At 42.0% G+C, this 27,044-nt stretch overlaps 1 protein-coding gene across 2 annotated transcripts in view; it reads left to right on the top strand.

The window, feature by feature from the left end:
* CASTOR2 (cytosolic arginine sensor for mTORC1 subunit 2) overlaps positions 1-27,044 on the top strand; it is a 196,375-nt gene that overhangs the window by 115,488 nt on the left and 53,843 nt on the right. The gene's annotated exons all lie outside the window — the stretch shown is intronic.

The following is a 27,044-nucleotide window of genomic DNA, read 5'->3' on the forward strand; positions in this document are numbered from 1 at the left end:
ATTGTTTCTTGGACCACATTCACACTGCAGTATTTTGGTCAGTATTTCACATCCGTATTTGTAAGCCAAAATCAAAACAATGAGAGAAAAAGTATAATAGAAACGTCTACATTTTTTACCCACTCTTGGTTTTGGCTTACAAATAATGATGTGTAAAATACTGCCATGTGAACATTGCCTTAGCGTTAGAGCTGTTAATACTTTTAGTTAAGAAAAGCCAGCCATATGAGGGCTCATTTTTTAATGACCTTATTTTGGGCTTTGTATATCTTGTGTCGAAAAACTTTTTAGACTGATTTTTTATCATGCTGAGGGAATAGAAAAAATAGTAATTCCGTGGTTAAATCTGTTTTACTGCTTATTTTTATATGGCACTCATCATGCAGAATAGGTGAAATATTGACTTTAATCAACAAGTCAATTTGACTATGGCTATAGTCATACCAAATTAATAAATATAAATATATATATATATATATAAGTGGCATAGCTAGAGTCTGATAGGCCCTGGTGCAAAGTTTGGATCAGGACCCCCTCACCCTGAATATATAATATATACACATGCGCCCTTCATCCTGGTATATGTCCCTTTTCCTGGGCCTCATCCTGGTATACATGTCCCTCATCCTGGTATACATGTCCCTCACCTTGGCCCCATCCTGGGGTTATATATCCCCCAACCTGTTATATGTCCCTTATCCTGGGCCTCATCCTAGTATATATGTCCCTCACCCTGGCCCCATCCTGGTATATATATCCCCCAACCTGGTATATGTCCCTTATCCTGGGCCCCATCCTGGTATATATGTCCCTCACCCTGGCCCCATCCTGGTGTATATATATTCCCCAACCTGGTATATGTCCCTTATCCTGGGCCTCATCCTAGTATATATGTCCCTCACCCTGGCCCCATCCTGGTATATATATCCCCCAACCTGGTATATGTCCCTTATCCTGGGCCTCATCCTGGTATATATATCCCCCAACCTGGTATATGTCCTTTATCCTGGCCCCATGCTGGTATAGAATATATCCCCCATCCTGGTATATGTCCCCTGGTCTGCTGCCGTTCTCTAATGTATAGAAAAAAATTAACCATTATATTCACCAGGGGCGTTCATAGAAGTCATGGGGTCCCATAGCAGAAGTATAATGCACCCTCCATAGTCCTCCATATAATATACTGCACAGCCCGTATTAATTTTTATTAAATTTTTTTGATAAGATGGATGAACAAAAAAAATAGCAATTCTGGTGTTTTTACTTTTAAATAATCTGATATTTTTAGATGGGGTCATTATGGAGGTGGCCATAATATTTATTTGCGATCTGTTTTAGATTATTCTTAATATACATATATATACATAATCTAAATATAATATAAATATAAAAACCGGGTAGCGGAAGCAAGGCAAATTTTTTCTTTTTTTAATTTTGTTTATTTTTCGCATTTGTTCTATTTTTTTACCATTTGTGTGCTGTTTTTTCCTGCTGTTTGTTGCTGTAGGTTTTGTTACCAATTTCTGGCTACTTGCATGTGAAAAACAACATTTTTGTTGGCTACAGACAGCGCTTGTTGGTTTAGTATGTGTCTTCCCCATTTATTGATGGTCACTTTGATTCCCATGTGCATGCTTTGATTAGTTGATGATGCATCAATTAATGTCTGTTTCTATTTCTGTATTAGGTAGCAAAACAATCGTTTGTATTGTTGAGGCTGTGTCATATTTAATTAGCCAGGTAATCAGTTCTCATCTCTGTGGAAAATTGACAACAGTTTGCTTTGCATAATGAGAAATCTCATTAGTTTATCTCGGAAGGTCTCCTCTCACCACCTTTGGCTCTGACCTACTCTAACAGGAATAACTGAACATTTCAGTTTCTCGGTAAAAACATAGGGGGCTGCGCAATATTTGAAATACATTAGCAGATGTTGGTTGCAGTTTTTAACCTTTCAATTTGTCTATATTTGAATTACAGTTCAAGCAAACAATTCATATTATGGCAGTAGACCTGGTAAGCAACCTGGTACTGATGCTTTGTGCATTGTTTTTAAAGCTAGTTTTGGTTAAAGGGATTCTGTAATATTTAGGCCACGTTCACATGGTCAGAATTTGGTCATTATTTTCCATCAGTATTTGTAAGTCAAAACCAGGAGTGGAACAGTCACCCACTCCTGATTTTGGCTTACAAATACTGAGGTAAAAAACTCACCAAATACTGAATGTATTTGTAGCATCTAAACTGCCCCCAGAGCGTTGTTAGTAATGCAATGTGCATCACTAACACGCTTTTTTCATTAAAATCGGGGCTGTAATCCTTTGCAAAAAACACTTTCTATAGTTAGATCATACCTGCTCGTTTAGTCATAGGGGTGTGCTTCATGGCGTTCAGTCAGGGTTGTCGCCACCCACACAAATTGAATTCTGTTCCCAGGTTTAAGCTGACGTCACTGGAATCTGCTTTGAAATGCTGCGCTTGTGCAGTGTGTATCAGCATGCGCTGTGACGAGCGGCTCCCCTCCTGTGCGGAGTTCCGCCCATGTGCCGGAGCCTCTGCACATCTCAGTAAGTAACGTAAGTGTGTATGTGTGTATTTTTCGGACTATAAGAAGCACTGGACCATAAGACGCACCCCAAATTTTAGGGTGGAAAATTGAAAAAAAAATTTTTAATAAGATGGGGGTCCATCTTATAGTTAAATAGGTATATCTTACCTGGGGGGCAGTGGAGCGAGGGTCACAGGAGGCAGGGTCCCTCAGGAAGTCAGCGGCTGCAGCAGAAGAGGTCAGATGCTGTGGAGCCTTTGCTGAGCCTGTGCCTGGCTGAGGCCCTTAGCCTGGCCGGTTCCTGTGCTGGGGCTGGGGCCGAGGCCTCTGGCTGGGGCCTGTACTGGGCTGGCGCCGGGGCCTCGGGCCGGGGCGGCGAAGCACTGCGGCTTGCGCAGGTTTCCGATGTGCGCGGCCATTTTCCCGTAGATCACAGATTTAGGAAGATGGCCGCGCACACCAGAAACCTATGCAGGCCACACTGCTTCGGCGCCCAACACCAGCCCCAGCCCCAGTATCGACCAGACACCGGTCCCGGCCCCGGCCCCAGCTGCTCTGCCTCACCTCTGCTGGAGCTGACACGGTCGCTGCAACCACCACCGCTTTCCTGGAGGGCCCTGCGATCCAACTTTACCACCACCGCAGGTAACGTTCGGACCATAAGACGCAACCCCAATTTTCCTCCCAAATATTGGGGGAAAAAATTGCGTCTTATGGTACGAAAAATATGGTATATAGTTCTTGACTTTTTTTTTTTATTCACGATAATTCAAAAACTATTTGAGTTTGGTATCGCCATAAGTTGTACTGACCTGAAAAATCATATTACCTGGTCATTTTTACAGCAGATTGAATGTCCTAAAAATTAAACTCAGAATACAAAGGCTCAATTGCATTTTGTTCCCCCGTTACCCACATGTTTTTTTCCTGTTTTTTTTAGTACAGTGTATGTTACAGTGAATGGTATCATTCAAAATTAAATCTCACCCATCAAAAAAAACAAACATATGGCTAGGATGACAAAAAGAGATAAGTTAAGGCTCTTAAAGGGGCATATACTCTGCAAAATAATAGTGAACGATCGTTATTTAAAAACACTTGTGTCATGATTATCTTGCATGTAAACAGGCTGCCGATTACACAATAAATGAGCAAAACGCTTATTCATTAAATTAGGTGAAATACTCTTTTGTGCAGCATAAAAGATCATCATTCTTGGCTGTGTATTATCCTGTGTAAACAGTTCTCTCACTGTCAAGAACTATGACAGGGTATGTGCACTAAGAGATCCTGCATAGATCGCACACTGCACACTGCTTACTATAGTCTGCCTGATCGGTAAGAGGGTGCTTTTTACATGCCATTTTGATACAATATACTATTTTGATACAATTTTAATGTAGTTTTTTTCTATGTTATGCTCCTCCATAATATTCATTCCATACTGGTTTCCAAAACTGCATCCAAACGGCATGAAACACTCCCAGGAAATTGTTTAACATGACCTAGTTCTATTAAATCAACTTTTTTGCATGCCTTTTGTGTATGCATTGAAAAGGTTGTCCAGGCTTGGGGCTCAAGTTTGCAGTCATTGTATGTGACTGCAGACTTGTAAATCCTCACAGCGTGCACAGTGCGCTGTCCGGATTCACTGGCATCGGGAGCAGGCAGTCATGTGACCACAAGTTTTGCATACTTCGGACACATTTCGACTAGACGTGCCAGGCCTTGCTCACTTCACTTGTATTGAGTAAAGCTGTGCATGTCTAGTCGGCATGTGACCACATGTATGCAAATCGCATACTTGCGGTCACATGACTGCCCGCACCCGGTGCTGGCACTGGAGACTCCTGACAGCACACACAGTGCGCTGTGAGGATTCACAAATCTGCAATCACATAGGGTGACTGCAGACTTTACCCCAAGCCTGAACACACCCTTTAATTATATAAATTAATTAATTATGTTATTAGTCCCTTTTTGGGACAGGAACCAATTTAAGAAAGTGTATTGTGCAGGGTAGTGGAATATGTGAGCGCTGTAAAAAGAAGTAATAAATGAATTCAGACAGGTTTGGACTTCTATTTTTAGAGGTTTTGCTTTCTGACATACAAGTAGCGAAATATTGAAAGCATGCTGATCGTGACAAGGACCCTTCACACCTGACTGATGTGGGAATGGTGCGGCGTTAATCTGACTCGCACAGTATTAAAAGTGAAATGTGTAATCCTTGTCCGTGCATAAAACCATGTTGTTTCACATTGCATTGTATAGGATAACTGCCCATGCCAAGTCTGAGACCCCAATATATTCCACAGTATAAAATGTTCATCATATCTTAGCATGTCACACTTTAATTTCTATGGGCGTCCACTTTTTAGGCCATCTGTAACCAGCACAAATATATGATATTATTAGAAATGTGTAATTTATTGTTACTTTTATGTATGGCTTCTGGGAGAGTTTCTGTTCTATCATGTGTATTTATATTTTTATGAAAGATCATCATTGAGCTTCCATTGAATTGAGCAGGAATTATCTATAGAGCACCAGCTGATATTAATTGTGCTGACATGAGTAGTGCTATCAGGAGTCGCTTAGTTCATGGTGATGAAATGAGTAGTAGATAGGACACATGTCCTTTATAATCCCTGATGCAGCCATCTGATTAATCCCTTTGCTTCCAGTAGTGCACACTGTTAGCTTCTCTCACCTTAACACCAAACAATTAATGACATTGCAATGTGAAACCCTATGCACCCACTTTCCTTCACAGAGCTGGTGATTGTTCATTGTCGCTTTTTGATGAAGTCTGCGATCCACTATTTTGAGCCGCCTAGGGTGACACAGGTTTATAAATTACAGCATCTAGCCACCAAGCTGCATAAAGATTTATGAAGCTGGACGTCTTTTGGCTTGAAAGGAACAGCGACTTTTTTATTCTGGATCACATCATAAAAATACGTAAATGATATTTCAGTAATACAAATGTAGTAATTGTTAATTCAAATAATATATGTGGTCAGATAACTACATGACACACCAAGGCATTTATATATGTGGGCCAATAGAGGGGGACTTCACAATGAATTGTTTATACTGTAGACTACAGAGTGGAGGGGAGGGGCGGAGGTCACTGCCCTCCAACAGGTTGGTAGGCGTGTGCACACTTTTTTTTTTTTTTTCAACTCTATCAGAAAGCAAAGCATAGAATGAATAAAAAAATTGATGTTTTTGTAAAATGGTGACAGAATGTCTCTAGGCTACAACTGCGAACAAGTCACTTTGAATATCAATAGAGCACACATGTCAAACTCTGGCCCGAGGGCCAACTCTGCCCCACAGGGTGGTTTTATTTGGCCCCCGACACCAGAGCCACCACCCCTATGTGGGGCTCAATCTTCTGTATGGAGGACTATGTGGGGCCCATTATTCTGTCTGGAGGACTATGTGGGGCCCATTATTCTGTCTGGAGGACTATGTCGGGCCCATTATTCTGTATGGAGGACTATGTGGGGCCATAATACTGTATGGAGGACTTTGTGGGGCCCATTATTCTGTATGGAGGACTATGTGGGGCCATTATTCTGTATGGAGGACTATGTGGGGTCCATTATTCTTTATGGAGGACTATGTGGGGCCCATTATACTGTATGGAGGACTATGCGAGGCCCATTATTCTGTATGGAGGACTATGTGGAGCCCATTATTCTGTATGGAGGACTATGTGGGGCCATTATTCTGTATGGAGGACTATGTGGGGTCCATTATTCTTTATGGAGGACTATGTGGGGCCCATTATTCTGTATGGAGGACTATGTGGGGCCATTATTCTGTATGGAGGACTATGTGGGGCCCATTATTCTGTATGGAGGACTATGTGGGGCCATTATTCTGTATGGAGGACTATGTGGGGTCCATTATTCTTTATGGAGGACTATGTGGGGCCCATTATACTGTATGGAGGACTATGCGAGGCCCATTATTCTGTATGGAGGACTATGTGGAGCCCATTATTCTGTATGGAGGACTATGTGGGGCCATTATTCTGTATGGAGGACTATGTGGGGCCATTATTCTGTATGGAGGACTATGTGGGGCCCATTATACTGTATGGAGGACTATGCGAGGCCCATTATTCTGTATGGAGGACTATGTGGGGCCATTATTCTGTATGGAGGACTATGTGGGGTCCATTATTCTTTATGGAGGACTATGTGGGGCCCATTATTCTGTATGGAGGACTTTGTGGGGTCCATTATACTATATACTGGTTGGCCCACGACTTTGTCCACGTTTTTAATTTAGGCCCTTTGTGTGTTTGAGTTTGACATCCCTGCACTAGATGGACTTTATTTGGCAGAATACACTGTGGCCCTGATTCATCATTTGCATTTTTTAAGTCCATTTTTTTCTGTCTTATGGTATTCATTGCCGTTTTTTGCTCCAAATTCTTCAAAATGGCGCGTTCAGTTCATTATCTTTATTTTTGTCTTTAAACTTTTTAGGGCAAAAGCTTGCATGTTCTTTTAAAACGTTGCAAAACTTGTGCAAAATTTTTTTGTTGTGCATAAAATCAATCCAAGGGAGGACTGGGTGTATCTTTGTGCAAATATGTTGGGACTATTTGAAAAGTCGCAAATGATGAATAAGGCGAAAATATCTAGAAAGCCTAAACAGTGTCCCCAATGGCAAACTGAAAACAAAAACCCCCCCAGATGACCAAATAGAAAAAGTGACTTTAAGAAAAGGTACAAATGAAAAGGTTAATATGGCACAAAAAACACTGGTGCAAAACGCACAAAACTAGAGAAAACCAGGCTGAAAAGCTTTAATGACCCGACCCCTGTGTTTCCTTATATAGTTCTCTTATTTTCTCCAATCTTTTCTTTATAAATTGGTCTAGTTCAATGGAACAGCTAGGCAGCATGAAGCCTGGACCATCCCAGCAATTCCTTGGGGAAATAGTACTGTGGCTGACCTTGAGATGTTAGCATGATTTGGCAAAGAGACAACAGTCTTCATGTTTTGCCCTGTCAATTGCTAGTCATCTGTCAGCCATTTGCAGAATGAATGTCCTACACATATTGCATATAAAGCTCATGCCCTGCAGTGAAAAACATGTTTTCCATATCACTACCAAGTAAACACGTTGAGCTTGGCCTACTGTGTAAATTCTCATCTATGGTTTCTTTGTTAAGAGATGAACAACACTGCGCTTTCATGGTAGCTTAAAAAAAAGCTGGGTGTTAATTTTCTTGTAGAAGTCAAATGGTCCTTTCATTGCTATATTGATCTAGTCCTCTGTTGATGTGCATTTTCTGTGTGAGGAAACATAACAAATAGCATTTATAATAAAAAATGTATAAACCAAGACCTACCTCTCAGAAAAACAGGAGCCTCCAACTTTTGTGTCTAAAACATGACAAATCGCAACGTTTGTGCGACTCACTGTTGCGCAACTTTTTTTTTAGAGCTGTGGTTTGATAGTAATGAAAAAACCAAGATGTTCCATATGGGCAAAGTCACCTTCAACTAAAAGAGTAAAAGTTGTTTAATATTTATTTCATAGATCATTAGTACACATGAACATAAGAAACTTTGTAATGTATCTTAGCAGAGAAATCTGCTTCATTCTCTTCCCGGACTGATATTTTGTTCTCAAAATTTGCAATTCTCAGGTAAAATCTGTATTCAGTGAAGACCGATTGTTACATCACTGAGATGAGTGATGACAGATGCTTCTGATAAGATTCTATGTAGAGGGGAGGCATGTAGAGTCAGTGGGGGAAACCTCATACTTTGAGGGTGCCTTTCTGCAAAGGGGACAGGATGACTGCACTGTATTGAAGGGAGGAAGGATGGGGTCATGTATCGCGAGATTTTGGCCAATAACCTCCTTCCCTCAGTAACAGCATTGAAGATGGGTCGTGGCTAGGTCTTCCAGCATGACAATGACCCGAAACAAATAGGCAAGGCAACTAAGGAGTGGCTCCGTAAGAAGCATTTCAAAGATCCTGAAGTGGTCTAGCCAGTCTCCAGACCTGAACCCAATATAACATTTTTGGAGGGAGCTGAAACTCAATCTTACCCAGCGACAGCCTCGAAACCTGAAAGATCTGGAGAAGATCTGTATGGAGGAGTGAACAAGAATCCCTTCTGCATTGTGTGCAAACTTGGTCAAGAACTACAGGAAACATCTGACCTCTGTAATAGCAAACAAAGATTTCAAAACCAAATATTAAGTTCTATTTTTCTATTGTATCAAATACTTATTTCATGCAATAAAATGCAAATGAATTATGGAAAAATCATACAATGTCATTTTCTGGATTTTTTTTTTAAGATACTGTCTCACAGTTGAAGTGTACCTACCATAAAAATGACAGACCTCTCCATTCTTTGTAGATGGGAATACTTGCGAAATCGGCACTGTATGAAATACTTATTTTCACCACTGTAGCTCAGTGATGTAACAATCTGTCTTCACTGAATACAGATTTTACCTGTGATTTGCAAATTTTGAGAACAAAATATCAGTCTTGGAAGAGAAAGAAGCAGATTTCTCTGATTAAGATACGTTACAAAGTTGATTATTTGTACTATTGATTTATAATTTAAACAACGCTTACCTTTAAGTTGAAGTCAATGGAGTAAAGGATTGTACGATCTATGATTAAAAAAAACAAAAAAACAACAGTTTTTGCGACGTTAGGGAAACCTTTTTATTAGATTGCAAGTTGCAAAGTACCACCTTTGACTGTCTTCATATTGCCTGACCGATATCGCTGTGTATCCCTAGCCTAAGGGGGATGTTCAATATTGAAAAATATGTTCTGTGGTGTTGAAATGTGAAATAAAAAATATTTATTAGGGTTTTTTTTTATTAAAAACCTCACAGATTGCTTAATTTCTAGCTGTCTTTCAATCCAATGTTTTCGGAGAGTCCTGTGAGCTGGGACGCTTTAGTTGTTTCCACATAAGCACCTTATGGAGAAGATTAGTTGTCTTAGCTGATGAACTGAGCCAGACAGACAGCCTCTTCATCATATCACCAACACAGGGTTAGGAAGAAAACCTTTCTTGATTGTGAAGTTGTGATGAGGTGTCATAGCTTATGGGAGAACTTCTGAGTCATACCTGACCATGTATGGTCATTCTCAATTGAAATTAACAGGATTATCGATAGCGACTGTTCATAGAAGGCCTTATTTCCATTAAGACAGTGGTCTCCAACTTGTGGCTCTCGGACCACAAGTTGCATAAAGAAGCAAGAAACTCCAGTGTAGACAATATGGACCAGTCTGAACCAGTGTGTGAATCCTTCATATATAAACTGTTTAACTAATGGTGAAAATCCCTTTGTTGGCCATTAGTAACACTCAGTTATATATTTTCTTATCAGTGACCCCTGATGTTAGTGATTTTGCAATACTCTTTTTGTTAGTACAGCTTAAAAAATCTTAAACTGTATGTGTGGCACTATGCAACCTAGGAAAAAACATAGCCATCTGCCAGAAGCCTCATCAACTATGAGCGACGATTGAACACAATCTGTAACTGGTTAACCAAGGTCTACCAGCAGTAAGTAAGGTTTGTTTTAGGCAGTACGGCATGCAACAGACGGTAATGCCCATCATGGGCTTGATGAATTAGTCCATTTATCTCCATTTTCTCCTCTTATGAGAGGTCAGCCTGAGTTTCCAAGGTTTTCCTAGTACTGAGCAGATTATTTGGAATATGTATATTGGTGTGAGGATTTTATCAAGCCATTCCTTCCGCGAGTAAAGTTAAACATTTTGTCTTCTTGAAATAGACAAACTCTTCGTAAGCAGCTGTACTACTGTGTTCAGTCAAACAAAATGAAATACTTACATTAATAGTGTTGTTATGTAATCTTTGTTATGTAATTCCAGTCTGTGCCAAAAAGGATTTTAAAATGTCAGATATCACCAGCACCATATAAATGTTGTCTCAAAGTGTCGACACAAGGAAGTTGGATTTAGAGAGATGGATTTTTTTCCCAATGAGATAGGAAGAATTGTTAAGTCTTATTACATTGGCTTTACAATACTTGGTATTTTACATGCACTTAGGTGCGGCTGACACTAAATTAAATAATTGAAACCGATTTCTAGGGAATTTTTCAGAGCTGTAAATAGTGTTCTCATAGCAAATACTTGATATCTGCATGCCAGCTAAGCAAAGAATAATGTCCACATATTTACAGATACTTCATGTAATTTATATGTTACATTTTTATATAGATAAAACCTGATACAAAAAAGAAACGATTGGGCCACATTTGTCCCTTTAAAGATTTTTCACCCCAGTACCCTTGACCTAATGACTCTAATATCAGTCTTTGTTACATTGATCCCTTTTAGGGTAGGTTCACATGAGCATATAGAAAAATTGTTCAGAGTTTCATCCAGAAAACTCTGACAATTTTCTTCTCACTTGTCAACCATGTGCAGTCCGTATGCAATCTTTTTTTTTCTTTTCAGCAGCAGCTGTAAATCATTTACATGACCATTTGGCATCTGATTTTTTTATTTTTTTTTTGCGCGCCCGTTGACTTGATTGGGTGAGTCTCATCTGATTTATGGAAGAAACTAGCTTATGCTACGATTTTATTCACACTCAGACACATATGCACTGCCCCTATTGAATAACATTGGTCTGAGTGCTGCCCTTTTTTTTCATAGACAGCCCTCGGACTGAAACCTCGGTTGTGTGAACGAGCCATGACATGCGCTTTCAGTCTTTTACCAGCTGATTACTTTCCCAATACATGTAGAATGTACAATCCTGTCAATTACCAATCAACCAATAAACAACCTGCCCATTTTGTTTATTCGAATTGTTCTTCAAATCCAGTGGCGTAACATCAAACTCATGGGCCTCAATGCAAAACCTCCAACAGGGCTCCAATTATATTGGGTATTTAATTATTGTTTACATCTGTGCTGTATCTGCCATGCTTTTATTTGTAAGCAGGGGTTGACCTTTTTCTGTAAGGGTATGTACACACAAAGGCCCTGATTCATTAAGACTGGCATTGTATATGCAAGTCTTAGGCTAAGTGCCCACGATACAGAAATGCTCCGGATTTTTCCTGAGCGTTTTTGCATCTCCCTGGCAGAAAAAACGCATGCGGATTGTACATGCGTTTTTCCTGCCAGGGGCAAGCGTAAGTGAAGCGTTTTGATCATGCGATTTCGCATGCGGGTTGTCAAGTGCTTTCCAAGTGATTTTAGCGTGCAACCGGCATGGATTTTATATAGTGTGACCAAGTTAGTTAAAAAAAAGGATAAAAATGGTAAAAAATAAAAAAAAACATATACTCACCTTCCAATGGCCCCCGGTTTCCTTCTCCGATGCCTCCGGTCTTCCCGATGTCTCGCGGTTGTGTAAAAGAACCTTCCATGACGTCATTTAGTCATGTGACAGGTCACGCGTCCGCCGACACCCGTCACATGACTAAATGACGTCATGGCAGGTCCTCCTTAGACCATCGAGAGCTGCCGGGGAGCCAGGGTGCATCGCTATTGAGACCGGGGGCCATCAGAAGGTGAGTATAGTGTATATTTTTTATTTTAATTCTTTTTTATTTATTTTTTTACAGGTACAGTACTATGGTACCCGCGTCTGGATGAGAGTCTCCTCTTCTCCAGACCCGGGTACCATCCGCACATTGAATCGCTTAATATCCGCATGTGCACATATAGTCATGCGGATATTAAGCGATTCAGTGCAAGTCAATGGTGCCAAAAACGCCGTGATTACGCAAAATAATTGGTAGTGCTGCGGATTTTTCCGCAATGATAATCCGCAGCAGAAATTTCCGCAGCTTGTGCACAGCACATGCGGATTATCATTGGGGAACATTGCAGTCCTTCTACCAAGCGTTTTTTAAGCGTTTCTGCAGTGGAATTGCCGCTGTGGAAACACTTAAAAAACGCATAGTGGGCACACAGCCTTAATGAGAAGCCGAGATGGAGTAAGAGGTGCCTGATTCATTAAAATGTGCACACTACTTAATGATTCAGGCGCATCTTACAAGTGGCGTGCGCCTCTGTGCACCTTGCCAGAAGTCTTCAGTCACAGACTGGAGCACAATTTCTTGTGTATGGTATGCCTTGTCTGGTCATAAATTAAGTTAACTTCTTAGGTGCCAGACTTCCGCTGACATCACATCAACAGAGTGGCTGTTTGTTTTCCTGTTGACAGTGTGGGACTACTGGTGTCATGCTGATTGACGGCTGGCTCTCCACTGCCTAATTGGGGGAAGCCTGCTGTCGATCAGCATGATGCCAGTAGTCCCGCCCTGTCAACAGGAAGAGAACTGCTGCTCTGTTGACAGGGAGCAGCTGAATCTGACAAGAGCGGTCAATAACCGGCGTCGGGTACAACATACAGGTAGTTGCCTCAATTAGCAGCTACATGCCTTTTATTAAATTTCAGATATCCCCTTTAATTATATTTCGAACTGAGGACAGGGCAACTTGAAAACGCTTTGCTATCTTCCTATATCCTTCTTCTCCTGCTTTGTGGGCCTTCACCATTTTCATTTTCAGAGTTCTAGGCGGCTGCTTAGAAGAACCTATGGCTGCTGTTTTTTTGGCACAAGGTTAGAGGAGGCTGGGTTTTTATAAAGCTAGAAAATTTTGCATCACCTGACTTTCCTAACTAAGATAGTGAACAACCCAAAACCCTAACAGGCTAATTAAGGTCTGAAACCTTGGTCAAAGTTATCTGAGCACACAAATCTCCGATGGTGCCCAAACTTTTGCATCGGCCCATTTTCCTTTTTGTAATTTTTAAAATCTAAAAGATAAAAAAATAGATAAGTGTATATACATTATTACTATTATTATTTTTTATATATATTTTTTTGCTTAAGATACAAAGGAAATGTGTCATCTTTAACGTTAGGCCTTTTAGAGATCATTTCATCTTCACAATAACAGTCCTTTTGACCAGGGGTGCCCAAACTTTTACATGCCATTGTATATCCATGTCTCCACAAAGCTACGGAAGCTGTGCTATGCAACTGAGCATATTTAAGCTGTTGCCTGGCAAAATCTATAAGCCAAATAATTATTCTTTAGGGATCCTAAAGGACTATAAATCCTTTAAAATAATTACAGATGTAAACTTCAACATGAAAAATGAAAACATACATGTTAACTAGTTGTCACCTGAATGATTATTCAGACGATGGCTGTCTCCTCCGACTTCCCCATACACAAGACAGCTTGACTCTGCCAAGCACGCTTGTGTTCTCTGTTAGAGAGCTGCTGCCAGACTCCTTTGGCAACAGTTTATCATCTGGAGAACAAAAGGATCAGCCCTTGGGAACCCAACAGGAGGGATCCTTCTCTCTCCCAGACATCAACTGTTCGGGAAGAGTCAAGAGACCCCTATAGACATTAGACTGTCGGCTGGTCCTACCAATATAGTAGGATTTAGCCTGTGTATATCAGCCTTTAAAATAAAAAAATGTAGAAGTTTTATATGGTTTACAAGTCAGTAGAGTTTGTGTGAAAGCAGTTGGTGTAGAGTGAACACGGCTTCAATAGTTAAATAGAGTTGGTGCAAATCAATTCGCCGGTCCCAGTCAATAATCTCTGACCCATAGGCTTGGAGCCCTGAGGACCGCCTCTTACTTGATGGCATCTGCAGATCTTCTTTTGATTAGCCAGCCTGGCACAATGTTATGGTTGTGCTGTGATGTACATGTGGCGTCGCGCCAGGCCGGCTAATCAAAAGAAGAGCCATGGACGCCGTCTTGTAAGAAGAGACTCATGGGGTTCCTGTCAAGCGGCCACAAATTAATGATGAGGAACCAGGAAGATCCAGCTGAACAAATCTTCTAAAATCCATATTTTATTGGGTCATGCAAAAAATATTAAAAGTCACCTTGGACTTTTAATATGTTTTGCATGACCCAATAAAATATGGATTTTAGAAGATTTGTTCAGCTGGATCTTCCTGGTTCCTCATGTTCGTCTGGTAGCACCCCTGGCTCCGTGCTGTTGATCTTCTAGGTGGGTGAGCTGATTTTTCCCTTTCTTTTTCTGAAAAATTAATGATGTTGCCGATGGACCAGGTCCTGCAAATAGATTCACACCACCTCTACAAGATAGTACTAGTTATAAGTATTCATACCTGTTTACTTTCATCATCCTCATTGTCTTCGGTTGGGGGTTAAGTAATCGGCTTTGTACAGGTGTGATAATCCTCATACAACACATTAGCTGAGCCTGACTACAAAAAGAGGAGGAGGTGATGTCATTGGGTGTTGGACAATGCATTAGTTACACTGAATGTCCATTTCTGTTAACATGTTGGGAAGAGCCACTGCATGGTCATAACAAGATCAGTGTAGAAATCTGGAAAAGGTCCCATATCAATGATATGACAAAGTTATATAAAAGTAGCATTTTCTAATCAATTTTAGTTAAAAATGATTCCACATTTGTTTTTCTAAATGGCTACATTTTGAGTTTTACTCCAAATAAGCCTTAGGAAAAGCCACAGATGTTGCATTCTTTCTTTGCCTCAAGTTTGTCAGAAGAATTTGCCTAAAACATATACTAGTATAATATTCCGCCAATAAATGTGCATAGTAAATTCTTAATAACCTATCCACAATAGGATGCTCCATGGACTAAAGATAAAGGGACAGATCGCCAACAATCCTAGATATACAAAGCAGAAGAAAAACAGACAATCAAGAGTTCTCACAATTTATATCATATAAAATTAGAAACCTCACACCTCAGTCTCCAAGACTTCTCTCGTGCTGTGCCAGTTTTCTGGAATGCACTGCCCCAAACATTCCAACTAATATCTAGCCTCCATGTCTTCAAACGTGCTTTAAAAACACATCTGTTTAGACAAGCCCATCACCTCAACTCACCAACCTAACTCTTTCCTGTTCCCTCCTAAATATTAATCTTAATCTGCTCCTGCCTATTCATCTGTCTCCTCATCCTCCATGCACCAAATACTACACGGTAATTGCCCTTAGACAGATACTGGCTGATGACCATGTTCTACCTATTGTGTTCCCCCATTTCCATGTAGATTGTAAGCTTGCGAGCAGGGCCCTCAATCCTCCTGTAACAGTTGAAATGTGATACGTTGTATTGTCTGTACACGTCCCTACTTAATTTTTATTTATATAGCACCAACATATTCCGCAGCACTTTCTAATTATTATTATTAAGTTTATCAAATACATAAATTACAAAAAAATGTGACAAATATGTGGGCAATAGGCATGGAACCCATGTGCAGATGCCAAAAGGACATGCGATCTACCCAGACAACAGCCAGTTAGAAAATGTATACATGTAATGAAACCAATAATTTCAAAATTCCATTACAAATATCTCTGCCTAATGGTGTCTATAGAGAGGAGTGTATCTATAACCAACATTATTGTAATGCGCAGACACTTTTGATACCTTAAATAGGGGATAGTTGGCTTGCTGGGTGGGCGCACATCCACCCCAACGCGCGTTTCTTCCAGCCTTGGTGAGGCAGTAGTGGACAACCTCTTTAATCAGTTTGTTGGGGAAATAATTTTGTGCCACTTACTAATATATACAGTCATGGCCAAAAGTATTGAGAATGAGACAAATAGTAATTTTTCCAAAGTTTACTGCTTCATTTTTTGTAATGGCAATTTGCATATACTCCTGAATGTCAAAGAGTGATCGGCTTAACAGCAATTACTGTACTTGCAAAGTCAATATTTGCCCAGAAAATGAACTTTAACCCCCAAAACACATTTCAACATCATTGCAGTCCTGCCTTAAAAGGAGCAGCTAACATCGTTTTACTGATTGATCGCCAGCCCTGTCCTCATCAACACCCACACCTGTGTTAATGGATCAATCAGTCATGATTAAGTAAGAATGACATCACTGGACACTTTAAAAGGAGGCTGGTTCTTGGTATCATTGTTTCTCTTCAGTTAACCATGGTTATCTCTAAAGAAACACGTGCAGCCATCATTGCACTGCACAAAAATGGCCTAACAGGGAAGAGTATCGCAGCTACAAAGATTGCACCTCAGTCAACAATCTATCGCATCATCAAGAACTTCAAGGAGAGAGCTTCCATTGTTGTCAAAAAGGCTCCAGGGCGCCCAAGAAAGACCAGCAAGCGCCAGGACCGTATCTTAAAACTGTTTCAGCTGCGGGATCGGACTACCAGGATTGCCGAGCTTGCTCAGGAATGGCAGCAGGCTGGTGTGAGTGCTTCTGCACGCACTGTGAGGCGGAGACTCTTTGAGCAAGGGCTGGTTTCAAGGAGGGCAGCAAAGAAGCCACTTCTCTCCAGAAAAAACATCAGGGACCGACTGATATTCTGCAAAAGGTACAGGGAGTGGACTGCTGAGGACTGGGGCAAAGTCATTTTCTCTGATGAATCCCCTTTTCGATTGTTTGGGACATCTGGAAAACAGCTTATTCGGAGAAGAAGAGGTGGGCGCTACCACCAGTCTTGTCTCATGCCAACTGTAAAGCATCCTGAAACCATTCATGTGTGGGGTTGCTTCTCAGCCAAGGGAATCGGCTCACTCACAGTCTTGCCTAAAAACACAGCCATGAATAAAGAATGGTACCAGAATGTCCTCCAAGAGCAACTTCTCCCAACCGTCCAAGAGCAGTTTGGCGCCCAACAATGCCTTTTCCAGCATGATGGAGCACCTTGCCATAAAGCAAAGGTGATAACTAAATGGCTCATGGAACAAAACATAGAGATTTTGGGTCCATGGCCTGGAAACTCCCCAGATCTTAATCCCATTGAGAACTTGTGGTCAATCATCAAGAGACGGGTGGACAAACAAAAACCAACAAATTCTGGCAAAATGCAAGCATTGATTATGCAAGAATGGACTGCTATCAGTCAGGATTTGGTCCAAAAGTTGATTGAGAGCATGCCAGGGAGAATTACAGAGGTCTTGAAGAAGAAGGGGCAACACTGCAAATATTGACTTGCTGCATTAACTCATTCTAACTGTCAATATAACCTATTGGTACTCATAATATGATTGCAATTATATTTCTGTATGTGATATAAACATCAGACAAACACTAATAAAAACCAGAGGCCAGCAGATCATGTGAAAATATAATTTTGGTGTCATTCTCAAAACTTTTGGCCATGACTGTAGGTATTACATGTTCTCCTCATCAGTCCTCTTGTAGTGAAGCGTTCCTCACAGATTGCACAGCACTTCTGTCCATAAAATGGCAGCTGATGGAGAGGAATGTGATCAGACCTGTCCATCAGTCTTGTCCAATTGTAAACCAGCTTTCCCATAAGGAAAAGTTTTCAATGCGAGGAGGCTGATACAGGTCTGGCTATATTCTTCTCCACCTGCAGCCATTCTTTACTAAAAATAAATAAATAAATGAAATAAAAATAGTAGCAATTTTCACATTGGCCATTGAGTCTTTTGTAGAACATCTGTGCTTTCAGGAAGAGTTTTCAACAGACTTCTTATCAGTAGAGGCAGGATTACAATGACAGTACATGATGTAACACAGAGGTCCCCAACCGCCGGTCCGCGGACCAGGACCGGGCCGTTGGGGTTTTTCAGCCGGTCCGCGGGGAGAGGGGGCCCCTCCAGCCTCCAGCAGGGCCGCCATCAGGGCATGACTGCCCTGACTCCAGTATGGGGCCCGGCCGGTAGGAGCCCCCTCGGAGCCCCCCTCTTGTGCGTCTCTCTCCTCATGGGGCCCCCGGCCGCATGCTAAGCGCCGGGTCCGGAACATCTTAGCGCTGCGCTGCTGCGGCAGCACCTTCATGATTCCCTTGACTTCCGGTCATGTGACGGCGCCGTCACATGGCCGGAAGTCAGGAGAACCTGGTGTCAGCGATTTGGACGAGCGCCAGGATTCTGCAGGGATCGCATGGGGGTAAGTATAACAAGTTTTATTTTTTTTTAAATACAATTAACTAGGAGTGGGGGGAATGGGAGATGCACATGGGGGGAGGGGAGAGATGAGAGATGCACATGGGGGAGGGGAGAGATGAGAGATCCACATGGGGGGGAGGGGAGAGATGAGAGATCCACATGGGGGGGAGGGGAGAGATGAGAGATGCACATGGGGAAGGGGAGAGATGAGAGATCCACATGGGGGGGAGGGGAGAGATGAGAGATGCACATGGGGGAGGGGAGAGATGAGAGATCCACATGGGGGGGAGGGGAGAGATGAGAGATGCACATGGGGGGAGGGGAGAGATGAGAGATGCACATGGGGGGGAGGGGAGAGATGCACATGGGGGGAGGGGAGAGATGAGAGCTGCACATGGGGGGGTGAGAGATGCACATGGGAGGGTTATGTTTACATAACTTTGTTGCCTTATGAAGGGCAGGGGGGGCCCCCAAAAATTTCTTGCACAGGGGCCCACTACAGTCTGTGTCCGCCCCTGGGATGAAGTAAATGCAGCTGAACAGCAGCTGTCAGGACAGCTGCCCTGTCCTGCTGCAGGGCGTGATGGGGCCTCAGTGATGCGGCTCCTGGCACAGCACATTATGTGGGGCTCCTGGCATAGCTCCTGGCGGGGACCTGGTCTACACTATATGATAAGTATGCACTAAACTCCAAATCCCTCCATTACCCAGCCCCCATATGACCAAAGCCCCGCCCACCCCACCCCCTCCTTGCTGGGCCATGGAAAAATGATCTTGCTTCAAGCCGGTCCCTGGTGCAAAAAAGGTTGGGGACCACTGATGTAACAGATGTCCCTGTTCTCCCTCCATTCACAATGATCACTGCACAGGCTTAGTAGATGATTCAATACAAAAGATAGGGTCAGGGTCTGACCATTGCGGTTAATATACGTGTGTTGTTTCCTGAAAGAACAGTCATTTAAAGGGAATGTGTCACCCCCCCCTGGGCGATATCAGACCTGTTCTATGGGCATACAGGTGATAGAAAAGTAAATCTATACTTACCTGTATGGCCCATAGCAGAGGTCTGATTGCAGAGAAATCTGGTTTTATAAATTCTGTTTTCCAGAGGCTTGGCGTCCGGGGGACACCAAGCAAACCCCTCCTATATGCTTACTATTCCCCTAAATCACCGCCTCTGTGCTAAATTACCATATTTCCCCCCTCCCCTGCACGTCACAGGGCCCTGTGACAGACCTTGTGACGTGCCCTGCTCTGCCTCCCCTCCGGCGCATGCGCCGCTCCCATGGAGCGAGCTTTCTTCCCCTCTGACCCCGTTTGGCTGCGTACTGCCAGCGGAGCGGAAGTCTCAGCGACTCACCGTCGCTTGTGCAATACAAGGCTGTGGCGCAGTACGCAGCCAAACGGGGCCAGAGGGAAACAAAGCGCGCTTCATGGGAGCAGCGCTCTGCGCATGCGCGGGAGGAGGGGCAGAGCAGGGGAGGGGGAATATGGTAATTTAGCACAGAGGCAGCAATTTAGGAGAATAGTAAGCAGATAGGAGGGCTTTGCTTGGTGTCCCCTGGACGCCAAGCCTCTGGAAAACAGACTTTATAAAACAAGATTTCTCTGCAATCAGACCTCTGCTATGGGCCATACAGGTAAGTATAGATTTACTTTTCTATCACCTGTATGGCCATAGTAGAGGTCTGATATCACCCAGGGGGGTGACACATTCCCTTTAAAGGGGTTGTCCACTACTCAGACAATCCCTTTGCAATTATTATTTATTATTATAGCTCCATTTATTCCATGGCGCTTTACATGTGAAAAAGGGGGTAAACATTGCAAATACACTTAAACAATAATAATCTTAAAACGAGTCAGTGACTGGTACAGGAGGAGAGAGGACCCTGCTACGCAATCCCTATGTTTAACCCTGGTAAAATAATAACACCTATTCTCACCTCTGGTGTCGGCACCATTGCACCGAAGTCAGCACTGGCTCACCTGGGGATTGCATGACATTGTTATGAGAGCTACTGCTGAGCCGAGCTACTCCTCCCTCACTTTCTCAGAATGAATGTGATTCATCTGGAGGTGAGGAGAGTGCAGCCAGCGCTGATTGGCCTCAGAGATCACATGATGTAACAATGTCGTGTAATCCCTGGAAGAGCCAGTGCCGACACCGCTGGAATGGCGATAGCAGTGGATGTAAGTAAGGTGTTACTATTTTACAAGTGGAAAACATAGAGATTCAGAAGGGGTTACCTGAGTAGTGGACAATCCCTTTAAAAAAGGCTCAGTGTGAAAGTTGCAAGATTTCATTTTTAATACAAAAGCCAACAAGTTTTAAAAAAGAAGTTTAACACAAAAATTAGATTCAAAAGACAAAGATAAAAAAAACAACATACAAAGATATGCAAAGTATAACAAGCTACAAACAAGACAAAAACAGATCAACAGAAAAATACAGGTGTTTAGTAGACATAGTGTATCAATGAGATAAGGAAAAATAAACCTGTATTAATTTGAGCTTCCATTATTTAATCTAGGGTAACCCTTGTCATCTTGCAGGACTGAGATTTTGACTAGTGACAGTAGAATTAACCTCTGCGCACTTTTGGCATTGATCTGGTCACAACTCTTTATTGTCTAGCACAAACCCAATGATATAACTATTTATTGGCTAATATACTCCTGATGATACAATTTGCTCTTTGCACCTTGTTTAACCAGTGGTCGGGTTTATCAGTATATAACGGGGTCATGAGCTAAACATTATGGAATGTTCTTGTTCTGAATTATATTGGTATATATAACTGAAGGGTTAATAACAACAAATCTAACTCTTACAGTGAAACTGGAATTTAAAGGGGGAATTAACACTGCAAGATATCCATGAATGAGAGTTGTTAAAAATGCTTGCTTAACGATTATCTTGCCCTGTAAACAGGCTGCCAATCACCCGATGAAAGCAAAATACTCGTTCATTGGGTGAAATGATCTCTTGTGCAGCATAAAAGATCATCATTCTCTGTGGTATATCATCCATTAAACAGATCTCACATTGCCAATCGCTCAGTGCGCATAGGCCGCTATTGTTATCTACTGTATCTTAGTGCGCATTGTCTACTTTGGACTGGGTCTTCTTATCCTGTGAAGAGGATATTTGCCTACAAAACAGGATAAAGTAATTTGCAAATTTTGGAGATCCATGCCACATAATTTGTTTCTCGATGATGTGTATAAAAAATATGTAAAGTTGAGCAAGTCTGATGCAGTAGACCACATATGTCAAACTCTGGCCCACAGGCCAAATCAATCTCCTCCCTATCTTTCTGATTTTCCCTCCACCATCATTCTCCCTATGCGTCTGACGTCTAAGCACAGTGGGCGCGATGACGTCATTACAACGCGTCCGCTGTGCCTAGCAGTGCAGAGCGTCAGAGCACTTTCTGCTGAGACCGGAGCAGCCTGGACCACCACAGATTCTCAGAACTTTCTTCACAACTTTTCTGTGCACGGCAATATTCCTGGTTACTCACTGTGCAGGGAACGACTACACTGACCCATTTATTCAAATAGAGCTGTTTTGCAAATAAATATAGATCACTTTATAGAAAAGCAAAAGTGGAGTATATACATGTATATAAACAAATACAGGCACAATATAATCTATTACTGTATCACCCAATAAAAAGGGTTTTTATTTTGTGTTGTTTTTTTTTGTTACTTCTGAGTGCTGGATACGGTTTTATTTCCTGAATTACAAATACGCTCAGCTAGGGAATGGTCTATGCAAGGCAGTGGACCTGTGAGTGGGCAGCTGGTTTATTCGTTTTTCTATATCACTATCCAAACCTGGTTGTTAGCCGTCAAATGACACCCATGAATGACAAGCAAGTGTCAGCTCCTTCTTCAAGAAAACACAGCAGGGAAATTCACATGGAAAGTTGGGAATGAGACCCATCTAATAGAAAGTCTGTCTGCCCCTTTAATATTTTTTTAAATTAACCATATAGCATTCTAGGGTTTGTAGTCCCTATGAAAATAATACATTTTACTTAGTAATTTGCCCCTCCTTTTTGCTGAAAATCATCCTTAACCTCAATCCAATCATCATGGACAGCGATTCCTTTATGTGCGAGCAGTGAGGTTATGGAACTCTCTACCAGAACATATTGTAATGGTCAATTCACTAAACAAGTTCAAGGAGGACCTGGATGACTTTCTTGGGGCATAAATAATATTACAGGTTATGGGTACTAGACTCTGGAGATGGGGTGTTGAGCCACAGAACTAGAACTGTCCTATGTGGAGTCGGGAATCACTTATTCCCCTAATATGGGGCAATTGGTATCTGTCTCATTGGGTTTTTACCTTCCTCTGGATCAACATGTTAGGTTATAAAGTACTGGTCAAAAGTTTGTACACACCTGTTCATGCAATGGTTTTCCTGGTTCTTAATGGAAAGTGCATGTTGTAGATTCAGAGTGGAGGCAGCAAAATAATAAAGGTACATACACATATGGAAATAAGAAATAAAGAAACATGTGTGAAACAAAACAGATTGTATGTTTAACCTTAGATTCCTCAAAGAACCCTCTTTTTACTCTGATAACCGCTTTAAACACCTTTGCCATTCTCCCAACCTTCACTAGACAGTCACCTGGAATGGTTTAGGGAGTAGCATTAGAGGTCCCACAGTATTGTTGATATTTTTTTGAGGTTCTCCTGTGGTAATAAGACTGGAAAGCACTGCTCCAGGTTGTACCCATATTGTCCATGTTATTTAGGCAAAGCAGCATATTATCATGGTAGTGGCATTACCCTTATATAGCACAGGGTACTTGGCTTAAAGGGAATCTCAGTCGTATCCTGCTGCACATACCACAGGCAGCATGAATCCGCCTGCCATGTTTGCAGCCAGGTATGTTTTTATCTGCAACGCTAGAGTATTGAGGACTACAGAGACGAGTCTATTTCGGTGCAGCCCCAGCTGTCTTCACCTTGCACCGCTCTAGCTGATTGCCAAGACCCTCCCCCAATGTACACACATAGGAGAAACCTGTCAATTAGCTAAATAGTGTAAGGAGAAGGTGGCCGAGGCACCACCAGACTAGTCTTGACTCTGCCTATGGTCCCCCGAATGATTTTTAAACTGTTTGCTTTGAATTATGCAGCCAGACTCTGATTCATGCTGCCTGTGGTTTTAGTAGCACGAATCAAGGTTACCTTTAAAAATGCCAGGAAGCCCTGAGCTAGACCGTATCGCACTGATGCTTCTAGGAAAGCTGAATGGCAACCTATAAGACCAGATTCACACCTAGGCTTTCATTCACCGTGAGCAATGATTGCGTTTTCACTTGCCCTGTATCTATTGTATCTATCTACAATAGGCAAACCAGTGAAACTTATGGGCTCCCCTCGAGCGCCAAGCAATCCCGGCCCCTGCCATTCACTTGGCGAGGGAATGAGTTCAGAAATGAACCTATGTGCCACTTCCTTCAAAACGTGGGAGAAACTTATTCATTGTTTTTGAGAAATGTCCAAATTCCTCAGACCTACTTTGAGTACTGTTTATATCAATATTCCATGTTTGTGTTAATTACATGTACTAAATTTTATAAAGCTATGGGCAATGGCATTTATATGCTATTATTATTTGATTTGTCTGACTGGGGGATGATATTGTATTTTATTATGTTTATGAAACTGAATAAATAGTTGGACTAAAACAGTAAACTGTTGTTTGCCCACCCCTGATACAAAGTATGTGGAATGTCCTCCATGTGCATCTTATCAGCATTGTGTTCTGTGTGCCCATGTAATTCATGGATATCTTATCACATCAGCTTGATTTCAGTGTTAAAGCTTCATTGTTTTTAAAGAATGCTGCACCTCCTACTGGAAACTTGAGTGTTCCCAGTGTAATGTGGCTTATTCAACTTAACATTAACTCTAGACCCTTGTGTGAAAAGGTATCTTCATAGGGATTAGGTGCTTATTAGAATCACTTATGTCGACTCCATCTACTAGCTAAGGACCCCTGCAGGCGAGCATATGAGAAATCGTTGGGAGTTTAATCCAGAAAACTTTGACAATTTTTTTTCTCATTTTTATCCGTGTGCCATCATGTGTATCTCCTTATTTTTACATCCGTGTGAGATCTGTTTTCATCTTTACAAAAAATTGTACATGACATGCTGGTTATCTTATTTTTTTTTTACGCATCCATAGACTTGAATGGACTTGGAAGAAAGTAGTGCATGCTGCGAGTTTCTTCTCAGACAGTCGGACTGAGTGAAAAATCGTTGCCTAAATGAATAACAAGGGTCAGTGTGCTATCTGATCAAAAGTCGGATCTGTATGCTCGTTTGCATTCAGTAGCTATTTTTGAGCGACTTCTTTCTTTTTTTATTGAGCAATGCTATATTCTGTTTGAGAAACCATTTTATCAAACCTTAACTATTGAGAACCCTGAGAGGAACATACATAGAAGGCTATATAAATCTTTAAGGTCGATTTCACACATCCTTCTTTTTTCTCACATTTAAAAAAGCGGCCTGTGTTGTTTTTTTTCACACACACACTCTAATCTTAGCTTCTCCTACTTAATAAATGTTAAAATACAGACCATACGAATGACCCTCTAATGAAGCTAACACATGAAACGCGCGTCGGGGCACTGGGCAGTGTGGTCTACTAAATAGTGTTTTGACAATGGCGAGTGCTGGTGTTATTATGTCACTCTGGTCAGAGTTTCATTTACAAAGAAGCTGTCATCAAGGTTATGCATATTAAACTGAAGGTTCTGTTATACTGATTTAATACATACATTCAGTGAAGAAATCCGTAGCCTGGTTGTTTTTAAAATCATCATTAGATGTTTTGCTCTTCATGCATTGGGGAGGGACTGTGGGTAGGATCTTTAGCTCTGCTACAGCCCTCCCGCTGCCTCCGGTGTCTTTAGCCTTGTCTTTATTTAGATTTTGCACCTGTGCCATTCTAGCCACGGGCGGCGGTTATGCAGATTGATCTTCTGGCAGTCTTCAGGAAAATGGCACTGGTGCCGGCGCATATGCAGATTAAGATATCTGCTCAATGATGATCCTAGATCTCAGTCTGCGCATGCTTCCCCACCGGCGTCACATTACCAAAGACCACCGGAGGTCAATCTGCACATGTGCCATTACCGGCGCCATTTTACTAAAGTATTAGAGAGGAAAAAAAGACTAAGAGACCTTTATCTTGAAAAGTGTAGACCTAGTATTTTGTAGGTATTTTTAATCTCCGTTTTGGATTTTTACGTACTATAATAAATGTGATGTTTTAATTTACCGTATTTTTCGGACTATAAGACGCACCAGAACATAAGACTCACCTAGGTTTTAGAGGAGGAAAATAGAAAAAAAAATTAAGCAAAAAATGTGGTCATGAAGCCCTTTTAAGGGTGAGGGGGTCTGCTGCTGACAGTGTTATAAGGTTAATATCCCCCATCCTGGTATATATGGCCCCCTCCTTCCTGTTATACATGGCCCTCATCCCCATCCTGATATGCATGGCACCCCAATCCCCAATGCTGGTATGCATGGCCCCCTCATCCATCTTCCTGGTATGTATGGCACCCTTCATCCTGTTATGTATAGCACCTTCATCCCTTTTCCTGGTATGTATGCTACCCATGGGAGTGGTGAATATTCATGGCCTTTAATAGCGGGCACACTGACAGTCGAGTGCAGCAAGAGCCGCGATGCGGCTACAGCATGCACGCTATTGGGGAGAATGAATGGTCACTGCATGCAGTCCCGGCGTGGGGAGCAGTGACTATTCCTGCACAGAGCAAGGCACAGCCCTGGAGGAGAGAGAAGGTGAGTATGAAAGTTTATTTTTTTCTATGCAGCGTGATGGGGATCAGGGGGTGCCAAGCATACCTGGATGAGGGGGCCATACATACAGGGATGAGGAATGAGAGGTGCCATACATACCAGCTGCTGACACAGTGTGCCAATTATTAAGGAAAATTAATATTCACTGCTCACTGCTGGGGCCCATGGGTGTGGGGAGCAGTGAATATTCATTTTCTTTAGTAGCGGGCACAGTGTAGGCTGCGGCAGACGGCTGCTGCCGCCTGTGCACCGCTACTCTGCCACTGTCGCTTCCCCCATATCCCCCACCACCCACAGCCACAGTATTTATGTATATCGGACTATAAGACGCACCCCCCACTTTCCTCCAAAATTTTGGAGGAAAAAAAGTACGTCTTTTAGTCCGAAAAATACGGTACATTATTTTGCGGTTGCTGCCATTTTTTCTCCTTACTCATGCTTCATATACTTAGAAACCGGCCTGAGGCTGCTGTGCACCGCACCCTACTTTAAGATGTTTTCCTACCCGTTGAGCTGATGTTTCTGTGTGTTTTTTGTTTTTGACATTTTACTGAAGCCCACCTTGAGATCAATTTTCACAAGTGCTGCCTGCGGCGTGAATTTAAAGGTTTTTTAATGGTAATCATCATATTCCTGTTTACAATCAAGTTTTGGTCACTTGATTATAATCAAGTTTGATTCTTTG

This window comes from Phyllobates terribilis, unplaced genomic scaffold, assembly GCF_046119375.1.
Source record: "Phyllobates terribilis strain yellow unplaced genomic scaffold, ASM4611937v1 Scaffold_2__4_contigs__length_985480577, whole genome shotgun sequence".
NCBI classification, from domain to species: Eukaryota; Metazoa; Chordata; class Amphibia; order Anura; family Dendrobatidae; genus Phyllobates; species Phyllobates terribilis.